At 43.1% G+C, this 17,737-nt stretch overlaps 2 pseudogenes; both read right to left on the bottom strand.

The window, feature by feature from the left end:
• Window positions 1-3,046: 3,046 nt before the first annotated feature.
• On the bottom strand, window positions 3,047-6,488 carry LOC144600205 (protocadherin gamma-A7 pseudogene; annotated as a pseudogene).
• Window positions 6,489-11,345: 4,857 nt separating this feature from the next.
• Window positions 11,346-13,862, bottom strand: LOC144599907 (protocadherin alpha-C2 pseudogene; annotated as a pseudogene).
• Window positions 13,863-17,737: the final 3,875 nt, after the last annotated feature.

The following is a 17,737-nucleotide window of genomic DNA, read 5'->3' as shown; positions in this document are numbered from 1 at the left end:
AACAGTGATGCGATATTTGTCAGGCAGCGTGCCCAGCTCATCATCAAAGAGGTCTTTGTAGTGAGAAAGTAGTTGTTGAGTAGGCTCATCAGCGAGGCATAGTTTGTGGACCGCGCGTCCGAAAAACACCAGGCCTAGATGGTGGCATGCGTTGATACCGAGCAACGTCTCCGAATTTGATTTCACAATGTAAAACGGCAGGGTGCGGGTCTGCTCATCAACAGTGCACTTTAAATGAGCTTTTCCAAGTGGGTGCAGAAGTGTGTAAGATTAACGTTATGTTGCTGGCGTGGGCTGAAGGGGACAGGAACAGAATGGGAAGCAGTAATCTCTGAAATACGGCAGGAGTGGATAGCCTGGTCTAAGGCCAACTCAGTGTTGCGAAGCAGCTCGGCTCTCAGTTTGCTATCAATCATGCCCCCTACCAGCTTATCTCGAACAAGTTCGTCCCGCAACTCACCAAATCGACAGCGTGCAGCCATGTGCCGGAGGTCACTAATACATTGTTCAATCGGTTCATCAGCCTGCTGCAAAGAGCATAGAACTTTGTTATTTCAATTATATGGTTGGAAGGCATATCACACAGTTCTCTGAATTTCTTGAGTAGAACCGCAGGGTCATCTATAGTCTCGGCAGGAACGAGGACCTGGCCGTTGTCACCCAAAACAGCTGGAGCAAAAACGAAGTTATCAGCTCGGTTCATAGCCTCAGGACCCGCAAGGTTGAGTAAAACAGATGCACGCCGATCAAGAGGGTCATTGCGATGAACGATGCGAGCATAATGAGTATAGTCATGCTCGAAAAGTCGCCAACGTTTAGCAATGTCTAAATCAAAGATCAGAGGGTCTGGGCGACGACGCGAATAATGGAGATAACAGGAGCAAACTAAATAAAGAAAATAAAACCCGATAAACGCAGAGGAGTAGGTCCGAGTTGACTCTGACACCATGTAATAAAGTGCTTAAGTCCACGCTAAGATACAACGCATCATTTTATTGAAGCACTTACATCATAGGACCTGCAGTACATTACAGCTCCGAGCTGCTACATCTACTGCCTGACGTAGGCGAGTTCTTAATATTATAAAGCACATACTAGGCGGAACTACTACCAACAAGCACTACGATTGGCTAGCATGCAATAGCCCATCTACAGTAGTTATTTATGCATATCATCTTACTTTATCTTTGGCGCCGGAGTTATAATGGCCTCACTGCAGCAGGTCTCAGAATGGAGTAGTGAGTGGATACAAATCTCTGTGAATATCTCTGCCAGTTGATCTGCATAGGAACAAACGACGCCAGGCTCATGTTACATTTGCGTGAGCAACCATTGGCATAAGCATTCCGATACGTACGGGGTGGATAGTTTTCCTCCATCGACATCAGTTCCAAGAAGGCATATTATGCACTCGAGTTCATCGGGAGGGAGGCATTCTTCCCTTTATTTATTAGTGCGTCGTAGCGTGCAAGCCTTGCTACAATCTACCGGCATCCGTGTAATTACCTTGAGATTCCAACTTGATCCGGAATTCCCTACTGACATCTCAATGGCTCTTCAAATGCGGTAGATAGATTATTTGTACCGTTCGAATTCGTGTGAATTGAATGCTGAAGTCCTGGAGATCACATGGAAGTGGACCATGTAGTTTATCCAAAGGCTCTGGTCGGAAAATCCGTGTATCGTCTTCTTTGGTACACAGTCCTCTATACACTTGCTGTTAGGCTCTGTGACAGCAGTGACATAGTCAACTAGATTTGTAGCAGAATTCTTGAATATGGAACAGTCTTGATATCTTATTTGCTTTCACCATTCCCCTCCCACTTCCTGCGTAAAATACAATGCACCAGGTAAGTATCCTTTAAACGTTTTGCCTCCCATCTTACGACCACGCCCTCAAATATTTAACATTTCCGCCCCACAACAAGACTGACTATTCACCCCACCTTCGCCGTTCATATATCAGGTCTCTCCTCAGCCTTCCACGCTCCAAAGACACTGTCTAAATGTGCCCAACTTCCCCTCACAACTTCCCCTCTCTGATAAATGGTTCATCAGTCTGAGCTTCTGTATCTTCTCCAACGCCCCCATCTCCTTCTGCAATTGCAGCGACAACAACTTCACACAGTAATGAAAATAATTGGTCTTACTAAAGTTTGATATACTCCCGACTTTAATATGCAACACCATGACGAATGATGGGCTGTATGCCGTTCGCCTTCATTGCCTCCCTATCTACACAGGTTGCAACTTTCCGTGAGCTATGGGTTTGCATCCCAAATTCATCTGTATGCTCATGCTCTCAAGCGGCCTGTCTCGCTTACTATGTACTTTTCTCTTACGACACACCTTCACAGCTTAAACTCCTGCTCCCATTTCTCTGTCCACCTTTCCAAATGGTCTATATCCTGCTGAATGTTCTCCTCACTATCCACAATTCCACCTTTCTTTGTGTCACTTGCCATGTTACTACATTATTGGCCAGATAATTTATATACCTGAAACAGAGGAACGGCCCTGGTCACGGGCTAAGAGTGAGAATAATACATACACACCACTCCATTTATCTTTTTTTTCACGGCAACATTCAATCCAATCTACCAAGTCTCATGGGTTTGTTTTTTTTGTTGTAATGTGAGTAGATCCTATCTCTGAGATTATTCTCTCATGTTTTCACGGCCCCCACTGACTAAGCAGTTTATAATTTATCAGTTTGATTTTATTGATGTTCTGAATCAGAGGACCAACACTAGTTGATTTCCAATCTCTGTGTGCCACGTCTGTGGCTAAAGAGGAATCAAATATTTATATGAACGCTCCATGTATCTCCTCCCTTGCTTTGGCACTGGCCCACGATATCTGTCATTAGGCTCTGGGAACGTACCCACCTTTAATGTCATTCAAGAGAACCAATACTTCTTCCTTTGTGATATACACTTGCCCTTGCATAACAGCACACCAGCCCCTGCTTTCGCCTTCCTCCACGTCCTTCTGCTTGGGGATTACCGGTGTGAAATGTTTGTTTAATACACGGCCCATTTCCCCTGTCTCCAAGCAAAATGTTACTCCTCGGTCTTTGAGTAGTCCCACTGCTCCCATTTTATCCTGCCGTTTTGATGTATAGTGAAAATGCCATGGGATTACCTATTTTGTCCTCGCCAAGGAGATTTAATGGGCCTTTTTGGCCCATCTGATTCTTTCCCGAGGTTCCCTCCTGCCTACTTTGTATTCCCCAACGTCCCTGTCCAATTTGAGCTTCGTAATCTTACATGTGTTCCCAGAAGGAGCAACTCTCCCAGAGCAATTTTGTTAGCTCGTCATTTTCAAAAACAGAAAATACAGACTCGTGTCAATTTATCTTATTTAATGGAAAATAAATTACTTGCCTAATCTACTTTTTCTGAAGTACAGAGGAAGATTCAGGTATAATATATTTTCAACATAATCAGTATAATTTCTACGCGGGTAACCTTGTAGTAACCTTGGACAATATACAGTATAAACACTATTCCAACCAAATATATTTACTTTAAACGCATTCATTTGCATGGTAAATGTTATTGAAACGAGTTTAATTCCTTACGGAAGAATGACGTTGATCGTACAATACCTCACAGTGCATGACACACCTAAATGCTGGTCAAGGCCTAATATTATAGCTCGTTGTTGCTTGCAAATGTAATATAAATTCGATTAATTTCAATATATCAGTGGCGGGGGTGATGCTGTGCAGACCATTAAGCCAGAAATGAAAAACAGCAGAAAATAGGTTAATACAACTTGTATGGTTTTTTTTTTAGCAGATTCACACATTATTGCACCGAAATAAAATGTTTTCTCCATTCAAGATGAGCTCCTGACGAACGGTCAGTTAGCTCAAAAAATCGAAAATCAACATGTGTATCAAAAAACTTCGTAAATATTAGCAACGTCAGTTATCGGCATGACACTCCTTTGAATGCCATACGAATTATTTCACTGCGCCGGTATTAGTTACATCCAAATCATTGAAAGGTAAGGTAGCATGACAAGGCTTTAGAAACAAAAAATCACTTTTCGATGATTCTGGAGATAAGCAGACAGTATAATGATAGCCATCGTTTTGACGAACATCGGAATAATTGAAATAATTATTTGTTGTAGGTTCACTTAAGGCAGCAGATCTTTGTGAATCGTGTTTAAGCTTCAACACGACCAGGAAAATTATGATGACAAGAAACACAAAGGAAGTTGAACCTAAAGCGATTATTAAGTAGTGATTCACTAGTGAAAATTGGGTGGAACGCCTGTCGTTATCTATTCGTTTGAAAGTTTTTTCAGTGACATTGGACAAAATTGTGAATGTGACTGTGACAGTACTGGAGAGGATAGGTTCACCATTGTCTTTTACGCAGATGAGCAGTCTATCCGAACTAATGTCTTCCTTTCTTAAACTTCGTGTTACTCTTATTTCACCAGAGAGAAGATCCAGCTTAAACAGACTGGGATCACTGGCTTCCAACATTTGATACCGCAAACGAGAGTTCTGACCGGAATCGGCGTCTGTCGCGATTATTTTTGTGATCACATCTTCTGGAAATGTTAACTGCTGGTCTATCTCCACAGATGCGGTGCTGTTCCATATTAAAGGTGAAATGATAACGGGAGAGTTGTCATTTTGGTCCAAGATAATAATATTCACGATGACTGTGGAACTTAGTGGAGGAGATCCAGCATCCTGGGCTTGAAGTTTGATCTGGAAATGCTTCAGTTCCTCGTAGTCAAAAGAGTGCAATGCGTAAATAATGCCACTTCTTGAGTTAATCGTAACATATGGAGAAGCGGAAAACCCTTGCGTGTGATGCTCAAGAATAGAGTAGGAGACTTCCCCGTTTTGATTTAAGTCTGGATCTGAAGCCGTTACAGAAAATATGGAAGCGCCCGGTGTATTGTTCTCCGTTACGTACGCACTAAAGGAAGAATGGGTAAATCTTGGAATGTTATCATTTATATCAGATATAGAAACAAAAACAGTTTTATTTATGGAAAGTGGAGGAGAACCGCCATCCCAGGCTGAAATAGTGATGTTGTACATCGGGACAATTTCGCGATTCAAAACACCTTTCGTGACTAATTTGTAGTTTGTCCTCGAAGTCTTAACCAATTTAAATGGAAGCTGTTCTGGAACCTGACATTGAACTTCCCCATATTCGCCAGAATCCAAATCTGTTACGCTAATCATTGATGTCACTGTCCCGACAGAAGCATCTTCATGTACTGCGCTGGTCACCACAGTCACCTCAATTGTAGGAACGTTATCATTCGTATCTAGTAATTCGACTATAACTTTGGCATTTCCAGTCATGCCGGCTGAACCATTATCTACAGCTTGCACATCAAGTTCGTACACATTTGTTTCTTCATAATCCAATGCACCGTGAACTGTAATCTCCCCATTTATCTGGTTTAGTTTAAACATCTCGCGTATATGTTGGGGCACATAACTTGTGAAAGAATATGTTAGCTCCGCATTCACACCTTCATCCAAATCAACAGCGTTAATTCTGGTTACTAATGTGCCTACTGCGACGTTTTCAACTACGTGCACCCGATAAACGTCACGGTCAAAAATGGGCGCATTGTCATTGACGTCCGCCACAGCAATGTTTATTTGAGTCGTGCCAGATCTTTGAGGGATGCCACCATCAATTGCCGTCAGTATTAAATGATAAGTCGATTGTTGTTCACGATCTAAGCTTTTCTCTAATATCAGCAGGGCATCTTTGCTCCCATCTGTTCTCGTCTGCATCTTGAGACCGAAGTGTTCATTGGAACTAATATGGTAGATGCTGATTGTGTTTGTGCCCACGTCAGGGTCGTACGCGCTCTCGAGTGGAAAGCGCGCTCCTGTCGCAACCAATTCATTCATGTGCAGGGTTAATTCCACTTTCGGAAAAACGGGTGAATTGTCATTTATATCTAGTATCTCCACTGCAATCTTATGCATTTCAAAAGGATCCTCGAGGATTATCTGATAAATCAGGATACAGACAAAGCTTTGCTTACATATTTCTTCCCTATCAATTCTTTCATTCACAAATAAAATCCCATTCTTCTGATTTACCTCCATATATTTCTTGCTTCCTTCATTGACAAGCCGAAACATTCGTGCCGATAATTCCCAAACGTTCAGTTTCAAATCCTGGGCGATATTTCCCACAGTTGTTCCAGGCACCTGCTCCTCGGGAATCGAATAGTCAATTTGCCCCGAAACCAGGCCCAATGCAAAAAGCAGGAAGAAATTGCAAATTGCAAGCGCCATTGTTCTCAGCAGAATTCACTGTAAAGCGTCCAAGAATATTACCCAAACGTTATTATCAACATAGCCTGCGCTTGCACTATTCGTCGTATTTTTCCCTAAGTATTGAACTGCGAAAAGCAAAGGTCAAACCGGAGTTGCTTTGCTATATGCGGCGGTTCAACACAAACCCAGACGCCGTCTGTCTCTTCGCTTCTATTCTGCGTTCCACTAAAGGGGCGGGTGGATCTCTGACAATACATCGGCTGCTTATTGGTAGACAGCGACACGGTGAGCCTCAACCAATAATTGCAGCAGCCACTCTTAAAGCGAGACTGCTCCAGCATTTTTAGGGACAGATAGAAATATTTGTCGTTTTTTGGACAACTGAAAGTCCCATCGACAGCGCGTGTGAAACAATGGTATTTTTCGTGCACTAATGATAAAATCTGGGTAAAATACTGTTAAAAGAACCATTCATATATCACTCGCAAGAATTCAAATGATCAGCCAAACGTTCTGTCTCTCATTTAACATGAAAAACGCTTCTTTAAAGTTGTTTCCAATAGATTTCTGTCAAATTATTCTGCAGATGGTCCGTGACGCATGGAAGCGGGAGAAAGACAAAACCCATTACTTTTAACCGCAGGATATAAGCAGATTTGACATTTAAAATAAACGATTATGTGAACCGATCGCACAACCCACCAACCAAAATCACGAAGTCATCTTTGGCTAATTAGACTTGCTTAAAGTGCGATAAACAATTATAATGAGAGCATAATACAGCTTGAGTGATCTGGTCCTGTAGGATACTTTAGATGTTTACCTGAGTTCGTGGTGAATTGACAAACAGTTTCTTTCGTGAATGAATAACATACTTCATAAGTTCTACTTCTATTGCTACGGACCAAAAACAATCTGCTCGTACCAATCCACAAACATTATTTTAGTGTTCCGGTAAAATTTCACTGATGTTGTATAACGGGAGTAACAGGAAGGGAGCTGCGTAACTGGTTACGCATTATCACATTGTCTTTTATAGCAATATCTATGCTCTCTAGGCTTACTTAGAATTGACTAACCAGTTAGAATTTAATAACAGCAGCATTGGGGCTGAAATGTCAATAAAGTTCCCCAAGGATCGCTTGTTTAAGGTAAGGTACTTGTTAATAAATGTGACAGAATCAGTCACTGTGGAGTTAATCTGTGCAGAGGATTGAAGATGATGGCTTTTGGCTTTCGCTGTTTGCCTGAAAAAAGTTAAACGTACAACACACGGTCATATCATTTTGATATAGCACTGGTGTTAAGCGAGGTGGCGGATAAACGGAGTCAGTATCAACAAACATAACTGCCAGATGAACTCAACGGATCATGCAATATCTATGGAGAGGAGTGGGGAGTACTGAATTGTCAACATTTCATGTCAAGGTACTGGTGCACGACTGAGAGTACCATCGGACGATGGCTGGGGGGAAAAAGGATGGAGGAGAGTGAGGCGGGGGCCGGTAGATGATAGGTGGACCGAGGAGCATTGAGGCAAAGGAGCAGGTGGGGGACGGTGAGAGCTGGAGTTGGGAGCAAGGGGCAAGTCGATGTTAGTTACAGGCAGATTGACACCGGTGAGGGAAGTTGAGAGGAGTGTAAAGGTAGATGGAGGGGTTGGAGGGACAAGCACTCCCAACATAGCAACGCGTGACTAATAATGTCACACATGATTACTGTAGTCCTATCGTCCTGGGCAGTCACTACACCTACGATTCAGTTACTAGGTTAATTTGTGCATTAATTCTCGAATAAGGGCTTGGACGACCTCCTCTGGAATAAACACACAAGCATACTTTCAATAATCATGTTACAAGTTAACATTAAATGGAAGTGAATGGATTTAAGAGAAATGGTCGGAAATACTTATTTGTCTTGCAATTTTTAACGGTGATGACCAAACTACGCGCTGATTGCACATGAAAGGTAGAGGAGGAATCGGAACGCCACAATAGGCTATGCCCAGTCCACGAATTCTCAATACCTGAACACAATATTGTTTCATACAAGTAAGTGAAATGAATCTGAATTCCAGCTTTCAGGTGCAATCAACCCGTAATTAGAACATCATCATGAAAAATCTCCAAAGCACTTCAAATAAATATTTTCTGTGATCTCTGTAAATCCCATTCATTTTATTTACTCTAAACTTGTAACAGCATTATTGGCAATATATTTGGGTGACGTTGCTGCAAAGTTCCTCGTATTTGCCTCGAAAATCTGAGTTGCTTTTACGTGCCTCATGATCTCTCATAGTAGAAAGATCGGAACTCCACATTACGCTCTACTCATGCATTAAGTGAACTGACCGAAGCGCAAGTCCTATTATACATAGCATTCTCATGCCAATTGCGAAGAGCTTTGCAGCAGTACCTCAAAATAAAGAATATAATAATGGAATCATATGGAGAAATATAAATGATCGAAATCGAGTAGATTTTTTAAAGCAGTTTCACGAAGGATGTAATATAAAAGGAGTGGGAGCTAATGGAGCAGTTTCCATCGCAACTGCGCTGATGGCTGTAATTGTGACATGACCATGGAAGGATCTGAAAATATAAATGAAATGACATTTCGTCTCATATAACATTTTAACATAAACTGCATGGATGGCAAGCAAAGAGGCTTCGATAAAGGGAATATGGTGAGTGTTAACCCCAGGAAGGCGACGATTTAGATTAACAATGTTACGCAGAGCAGAGTGAGGGAGGCTGGTTGGTATTACAACCAGGAAGTAACAAATCGGAAGGAAGATTGCTGCAATCACTAAAATGTGGGGCAAAACCTAATCAAACAATATGAAGAGGTATGGAACAAACCATCTTAAGACCTGGACACCCAAACGCAACCGAGTTATACATGTATCAACCTTGCGAAAGTCGTGTTCAGGTTATAACAAGATAAGAGATTGAATGTCAAGAAATGGCGCTTGTGCAGCAAACAAATTCGAAGGTAGACACAAAATGCTGGAGTAACTCAGCGGGACATGCAGCATCTCTGGAGAGAAGAATTTGGTGACGTTTCGGATCGACACCCTTCTTCACACTGATGTCTGGGGAGTGGGCGGGACAGAGATAGAATATAGTCGGGGACGGTAAGACTGGTGAGAGAACTGGGAAGGGAAGGGGAGGGGATAGAGAGCGAGAGGGAAAGCAAGGGCTATTTGAAGTTCGAGATGTCAATGTTCATACCGCTGGGGTGTAAGCTACCCACGCGAAATATAAGGCGCTGTTCTTCCAATTTACGCTGGGCCTCACTCTGACAATGGAGGAGGCCAGGACAGAAACGTAAGATTGGGAATGGGAGGGGGAGTTAAAGTGCTGAGCAACCGGGAGATCAGGTTGGTTAAGGTTAATTCGAAGGCCTCCGTCATTTTGTTATGTAGTTGACGGAGACTTCCACGACCGAATCCCCGCAAGATGAACAAACGCACACGATGCAGTAATTTAGTGATGGCTGAGTGTGCATCACTCAATCAGCCATAAAGTCAACACGCGTGCAAATTGGCTTGTTTTTTTAATGATATTTGAGATGGAAGGTAAACAGATTAGACATAAATGAAAAAAAGTAAGCTTTTAGGAAATTGTGGACTTGTCGGAGACGCCATAATAATAAATATTTGTGTTAGCTATCTAGAATTTGTGCTGATGATGTAGTCAATTAAGTCAAAATCTGGGTGCAGTTTGAAAATCATAAGAGGAAATATATTAATTAGAGGTGATTCCGTATTGTGTAGTAAGGAGCTTAAACATGATTAGATGGATACAAACTATGATTATGCCATGGAAACTAAAAATGCACCAGCACCTGCATTATAGCAAATAAAGCACTTAAATGTCAACGTGCGGCATATGAACATATTGGCAAAATCCCTTGAGTACATTTTGTACCAGCGAACGTTCCAATTTATATATGTACACCCACAGCCGTCGGTGCTCAGATTTGTTCCGCCTATCATAACCGACGAGAATTTTGTCAATGCAAATTAATGTGCAGCAAATGACATCTAATGAGCATAAACTAAAGCTTCCGTCTTTAATTTGAGGATATATCGCAGAATTACTTTGGAGGGGTAACATCTCTATTCGGTCTTGCACTCGATTTTAAATGACCATTTGTATCAACCCATGTGCATTCATGTACATGTTAAAAATTGCACTGCTCTGGATAGGTAACGTTATTGTGGGGGAATTTCGGGTGGAACGTCAACAACGTCAAAAGCCCACTGTGCATATCAACTTGCACAGCACATTGTATGTAAAATATTTTCATGGCAGTTAAAAGCAGGGTGATACATGCGGGTAAAGGATGATTAATTTACATTTGAGTGATCTTAAATATTCACTTGACCAGCTCCCAACAGATGTTATATTTTTATTTTTCAATATTTTATAATGTGGCGATTCAACACTATTTTCGAATATTTGATAAGCTATTTATATCGGCACGGTAGCGCAGCGGTAGAGTTGCTGCTTTACAGCGAATGCAGCGCCTGAGACTCAGGTTCGATCCTGACTACGGGTGCTGCACTGTAAGGAGTTTGTACGTTCTCCCCGTGACCTTCGTGGGTTTTCTCCGAGATCTTCGGTTTCCTCCCACACTCCAAAGACGTACAGGTATGTAGGTTAATTGGCTGCGTAAATGTAAAAATTGTCCCTAGTGGGTGTAGGATAGTGTTAATGTACGGGGATCGCTGGGCGGCACGGACTTGGAGGGCCGAAAAGGCCTGTTTCCGGCTGTATAGATATGATATGATGATATGATGATATATCAACGGATAAGCATTGCATGATTCCATGGAAACAAATTTGAAAATTTCAGACACAATCCCTTTGAATACTGCGAATTAATGGGGATCATCTGTCCTGCTTAACTAAAAAAAGTAACATAAAAGAGGATTGCGCGCACCCATCCTTACAAACATGGATCCAAGTATAAGCTGGTTTCACGGCAAGCGGATTATTCATTTATCGACAACTATCTCTGAATTAATATCACTGGATCATTTTAATTTTCGGCAATATGTTTAGAGTTGAAACACTAGCACTTTCTTACACGAACAAGCTAATGTATTTTACCAACGAGGTACATATATTTAAGATGAAAGAATTGAAGCAATTCTCAAATGGTTTCACACGTCTATGAGGAAAAATCTATTCTTTTCTTCGTTGATGCTATTAAAACGTTTGCAACTTGGCATCTAGGAAATGGCTGTCGAATATGGCTTCAAAAATAGAAAATCAGTTTTTGCTGATTCAGGAGAGAGGCAGACGGAGTAATGGTAAATATCTGTCGGACGGACCGTCCCAGCTGCCTCGGTGTACACCGCGTCACCCTTTACATCAGGGCGTTGCATAAAAACATCAGTAGGATCTTCAAGTGCACAGCAACAACTTGGGGCGTTGAATGCTTGGGCTTTTGTTCTGTCCTGCCTACATTTGATGCCAATCAGTATTATTATGGTCGAAAGAAAAAGAACAGAAGAACTACCGAAGATGATAATTAAATATAGATTCAGATCAGATTTTGGTGAATATTCCGCATTTGTCACTAATCTGCTGCTCTCAATGATGCGGTCAGTGATGTTCTCCAAAATTGAAACCTGGATTGTAACTATACTGGAGAGGCTTGGTTGTCCATTGTCCTTTACCAAAATAACGAAAGTTTGCGTAGTGGAATCCGTCTGCAAAATATTTCTTGCTGTTCTGATTTCACCAGAATTATACCCAACACCGAATAAACTGATGTCAGTAGATCTCTGTAGTTGATAAAAGAGCCGTGCGTTCTGACCGGAATCTGCATCAATCGCCGTTATCTTGGTGACCAAGTACCCTTGACCTGCTGTCTGAGGCACGATCTCCACTGCTGCTGATCCACTCGGTACTGAAGGTGAAACGATGATAGGAGGGTTGTCATTTTGATCCAGGATGATCACATTAACTATGGTGCTGCTGCTCAGTGGGGGCACTCCAGCGTCGCGAGCTTGCACGTGGACCTGAAAGTTTTTGAGTTTCTCATAGTCAAAAGAGCGCAGTGCGTAAATTGTGCCATTTTTGGAATTAATGCTGACATAAGTGCTTACGAGCGAGTTTTGCTTAACGTGCTCTCGGAAGGAATACGAAAGATAAGAATTTTGGTCCAGATCAGGATCTGAGACAGTCAGTCCATAAATGGAAGCGCCCGGGATGTTGTTCTCCATCACATATACGTTGTAGGAGGATTCAGCAAACAGCGGGGTGTTGTCATTTACATCAGAGATGATAATCTGGATTGTTTTATTTGTTGACAGTTTAGGCAACCCCGCATCCCAGGCGAAAACAGTTATATTATATTGAGGGACATCTTCACGATCTAACGGGTCACTGGTAATCAGCTTATAATGGTATTTTGACGACAGTTGTAGCCTGAAAGGAATGTTCTTTGATATCTCGCAATGAACCTCCCCGTTCTCCCCTGAATCACGATCGATAACATTGATCAACGTTATCAACGTTCCCGTCTGAGCATTTTCCGGAACTTGACTTGAGCCTGATGTCACTTTTATTTCCGGTGCATTGTCGTTTATATCGATAATTTTGATCAACACTTTAGAGTGTCCTGTAATTGCAGGTGATCCGTGGTCCACGGCTTGGACATTAAGAGAATAACTGTTTGCTTCTTCAAAATCTAGCCGTCCTTCAACCCGAATCTCCCCAGTGCGGGGGTCCAGACTGAACAATTCGCGCACTCTTCGTGAGGTCAATTCACTGAAAGAATATGTCAGTTCAGCATTCAAACCTTCGTCCAGGTCGTTAGCTTTAACTGTCATCACCAACGTTCCAAGGGGTGTGTTTTCCTTTAAGTTGCCCCTGTAAATTTCATGATCGAATACAGGAGGATTGTCATTAATATCCATTACGGTAATTAGAACCTGGGCTGTGCCGGATCTCTGGGGGATCCCGCCATCAGTCGCTGTAAGCACCAGATGAAACGAGGACTGTAGTTCTTGGTCCAAAGGTTCCTCCAACAGCAAGTTGGCAACTAAAACACCGTCCTCCGTTCTCTGCGTTTTTAGACTAAAGTACTCATTGGAACTGATTGTGTAAGCAGCGACTGTATTTATTCCAACGTCCGGGTCTTCCGCACTCTCGAGAGGGAAGCGCGCCCCTGGTGCCATCGTTTCGGCTATGTTTAAGGTAATGGAGCTGCGCAGGAATGTGGGTGAATTATCGTTTACATCAAGTACCTCTACTTCCCCGCGATATACCTCCAAAGGATTTTCCAGGATTATTTCGAAAGGAATAATACACAAATTCTCCTGTCCGCAGATATGCTCCCTGTCGATTTTTTCCCGGATGCACAAAATACCGTTTTCCTTATTAACCATCAAGTCTCCATCTTCCTCAGAGTTCAGCCGAAATTTACGACCGGACAATTGCGGTATATCCAGTCCCAAATCTTGAGCGACGTTCCCAAGAAAATCCCCTCGCCCCATTTCCTCCGGTATAGAATAGCGAATTTGACAAGAAATCAGATCCGGTGTACATACCAGAATCATCAAGAAAAACGTCTTGACAGCAATGGCGTTGCTGAACACCGGATTCGCCATTGTTCCGCACCGCATTATTTTTCAAATCCTCTGCTCGATTAATTCGGAATACTCCTCTGACCAAAAAATAAATACCACAATGCATTTACGTTGAAGTACACAAAAGCAGGAATCTTAACCACCTCGACCTGACTACACCGTCTAATCGCGTAATGCTCCCCGTTCCCGTCGTTTCTAATCTTTTTGCTTCGACGTGGGAGGAGCAATGGATCCATCGCTGCGTTTGAGATTCTCATTGGTACACAGCGACGCAACCAGTCCTCTTCAGCAACTACATCGATAATTCTTAAAGCTACACTGCTCTCGTGACATATTTAGTCGTGTGCAACTATAAAGCACGGTCTTTCAAAAGTTACCAATTACATTTTCCTTTCCCTCATCTATTTTCGAAAGCCAGATAGTTCTCGAAAATATTTAACAATGAAGCACTATAAACAATAATCATACATCACACAATCACTCAATTCGCTGCTCATCATCTATCCTCGAAACTCATGATTATCGAACCTTTACTTCCGACACCTGTCTCGGTTCCAACGGTTGCAGGGAATAGAAATTTGCACTTTGGCGATTTACATGAAGGAAACCAAGGAACCTTTGAATTCCGTTCATTGCTGTAGAGATTCTTACAGATTCCAGCACGCGTTTAAAATATGAGACCACTTTGAAGGAATGTCAAAGCAATGGGAAACCCTTAACCAATTTATACTGGATAAAAAGTAACAATAAGATATAAGGTTGTGGTATGAGTAAATGATTTGGGGATAAATGTGGCTCGAAGATTAAAGTTAATATAACCTGTTCATCTTTTAAACTTTTCACAGTTCATTTTACGCAAGCTGGGAGTTACAGGCATGACCAGCATTCTTGGCATGTCAGGTTACACTTGAATTTAATTTTAAACCCAGTCTTTTCTTACACATGCTAAATGAGGTCATATGGAGCATTGGGCCCTTGATGTCCCACAGGGAGCAATGCTATTGGAGATCTAAATGCCTGCAGATATTGGAATATGAAACAGCAAGCAAACTGCTGGGGTCCTCAGTGAATCGAGCAGCATCCGTGAAGGGAAATGCATTGTTGGTTTCTGATTGGATCCTTCATATAGAATGGGCGCCCAAGAACTGTTCTGAGGAAGGACCCGTGCTTGTGATAGCGAGCTGGACAGGAACGCAGTCGATTATAGAGCAGGGGAACAGTACAAATTATAGGGCACGGCGAGAATAGGTCTCACAGAAATCTGTGTCAGAGCACTGGAAGACATTATCAAGGTGGATATACCTTGAAGAGGCTTCGCAGAAGAGTACTGAAATGAAGACACACGAGTTGTCTGGAGCAACAGGCAGTCTGGTTGAAAAACCTAGGGGATCGAACAGTATCTGTGGAAGAAAATGGACAGTCGATGATTCGATGTGGGGCGCTTTGTCTGTATCAACAGGAGCCCAGATTAAGGATCCCAACACGAAACGTTGTACTAATTCATCGGAAGGTGTTCAAACAGCTGTTCCTCCTGCAATGTATTCGTTGTTAAACAATTCTATCAGCAGTAGTCCATTGTCTCCTTATTTTATGTAGGCCTGCACATAATTCTATAGAGTTTATCCATTCATTCCACTTTGCTCAATTTCACCCATTAATCTACACAATCTCTGATTTGCAGCTGCCACTTAACTGACCAGCACATTCGTTGAGGTCCGTGTGTGTGTGGGGGAGGGGGGCACCGCATCATATGGAGGAATGTCTTACAGATATATCGTGCAAGTTCCCTGCAGTCGGCATTCGATTTCAGGATCGAACGCGCGACCCGCAGCTGTGAGACAACATAATTGACCGCTGCGCCACCATGCGGCAATGTAGCAATTGAGCAGATGTGAAGTCAGGACATTTAAGGTACAAAGATCTATTGGCCATTGATGTTCAAGATAAGGAGACATTGCAAGAGTGAATTTTGCTCCACGATTTTCCTGGCTGTTTGTAATGTCCCGTCAGATCTGTTAGTCTTGTGTCATGTTCTGTGTTTAGATTCTCATTTCAGGTCCCTTGACTTCCTGCCATTGTAATTGTCAGCCCCGCCTTGATTGTTTCCACCTGTGTGCCCTTACCTCATGTATATATAGTCCACGCCTCCCTTTGTCCTGTGCCTGTTCGTATTGTGATTCATGTGCTCTGATTCATGTGCTCTCGGTCGTAGTATAGCTAGTAAGTAATTTTTGTAACTGATGTTTTTGTAGCTGAGTAAGTTTAGAGTTTTTGGTTCGAATCGCAGTGTTCTTTAATGTGAAAATTAAAGAACGCCTTTATTTTCTCCAAATTGAGTCGTGAGTCGTGCGTTTGAGTCCAGTTCCTGTGTGCCCCAGAGCATAACAGAACGAACTGGCCATAATATGGACTCAGCCGACTCTAAGATTTGGAAATCAGCCCTTGCCAACCAGGGCACTAAGATCCAGCACCAGGAGGAGCAGCTGCGCTCAGTCAGTCACGGGGTGCGCGAGCTGAACGATAGACAAAGCGAGTTCCAGTCATCAGTGACGACCCAGATTAACCACCTCGCTGTACAACTCCATCAGGTTCTGGCTCGACTCGACCCAACCTCGGCAGCTTCTCCACTGGCTCACGTTGAACCTTCAGCCGGCCATCCGCCTGCTGTTCCAGCCACACCTGCGAACCCCACGCTGATTCTACGCCTGGCTTCACCAGATAAGTTCTCTGGAGACTCGGAGAATTGTAGATCATTCCTTGTACAATGTGATCTCCACTTCAAGCATAACCCTGCACACTTCCCCTCAGACCAGGCCAGGGTAGCATTTATTGTGTCCCATTTGACGGGACGAGCCGCAGCATGGGCCACTTCGGAGTGGACTCAGGGCTCCACAGTCTGTCAGGATCTAGACCTCTTCCAAAGAACATTTAGCAGTATTTTTGATCACACTTCCTCTGCTAAGGAAGCTTCCCGAGTCTTACTGCAGCTAAAACAGAACACTCGCCCAGTGATAGACTATGCCATTGACTTCCGAACCCTTGCAACAGACAGTGGGTGGAATATGCCTGCACAAGTGGATGCATTCATGAATGGGTTGTCGGAGGCTATAAAGGACAGACTTTCACCTTTTGAGTTACCTAGTGATCTAGAGACATTAATTACCAGGGCTATTCGTGTCGATAACAGGATGAAGGAAAAGGAAAGACACCAGGCTGCTGATCGTCCTCCCAATCACCAGGGGCGTTCCTTCGGGTCCTTCACACGGAAGAAGTCATCGTTCCCTGTCCATCGCTGGCCGGAGAAAACAGCGTCCTCTCAGCCGTCGGAGGAACCCATGCAGCTAGGACGAACCAGGCTGACTCCGGAGCAGCGACAGCGCCGCCTGAAGGACGGAGCCTGCTTTTACTGCGGTCAACAAGGACACCGTCTGGCCGACTGCTCGGTAAAAGGGGGTGGCTCACCAGTGAAAAGGAGGACACTGGTGAGCCAATTCCCCGTTTCAGACTTACCTCCTCGACCTCTGACACAGGCCACCCTCACTCTGAATCAGCAAATTGTGACTCGGGGGGTTTTGATCGACTCCGGAGCCGACGAGAGTCTCATGGACTGGACTCTAGCTCGATCGTATAAGGTTAAATCTGTGCCCTTGTTGCAACCTATTGTGGCGAGCGCTTTAGATGGACGTCAGTTGTTTGAGATAACTCATCGTACAGAACCTGTCAAAGTCATGTTCAATGCTAACCATGTGGAGATAATGTTTTTTCACTTGTTTGACTCAGCTCAACATCCCTTGGTCTTTGGTTTCCCTTGGCTGCAGAAACACAATCCTCAGATTGATTGGGGG

Source organism: Rhinoraja longicauda, chromosome 14, assembly GCF_053455715.1.
Source record: "Rhinoraja longicauda isolate Sanriku21f chromosome 14, sRhiLon1.1, whole genome shotgun sequence".
NCBI classification, from domain to species: Eukaryota; Metazoa; Chordata; class Chondrichthyes; order Rajiformes; family Arhynchobatidae; genus Rhinoraja; species Rhinoraja longicauda.
Note: the sequence above shows the minus strand (reverse complement) of the source record. Positions and strands in the feature narration are given on the sequence as shown.